Genomic DNA, 319 nt, shown 5'->3' on the forward strand with positions numbered 1-319 from the left:
CCCTTGGATGTAGTCCCCCATAAAGTAGACCCAATATGAGGGAAATGTGGAGAGGGAGTACTAGGCCTGGCATTGTGGTGAGTGAACTCCAGTCATTTGATGCTCACAGCAAGAGGTGCAACTAAGGCTCAGGAAGAGACTCAGTCACTCCAAATTGCACAACCAGCAGGATAGGGGTAGGGCTGCACTATCCAAGTCTTCAGGTGTTATATCACCCCTTTTGGGGTCTCCAGCTGCACCACATCCAGAGCTGAATATTTATTCAATCTGTATGCCGAACAAATAATCCGAGAAACTGGACTAAACAAAGAATTCAGCA

This window comes from Orycteropus afer, unplaced genomic scaffold, assembly GCF_000298275.1.
Source record: "Orycteropus afer afer isolate SDZICR_OR568_19922 unplaced genomic scaffold, OryAfe1.0 scaffold00368, whole genome shotgun sequence".
In the NCBI taxonomy this organism is placed as follows: Eukaryota; Metazoa; Chordata; class Mammalia; order Tubulidentata; family Orycteropodidae; genus Orycteropus; species Orycteropus afer.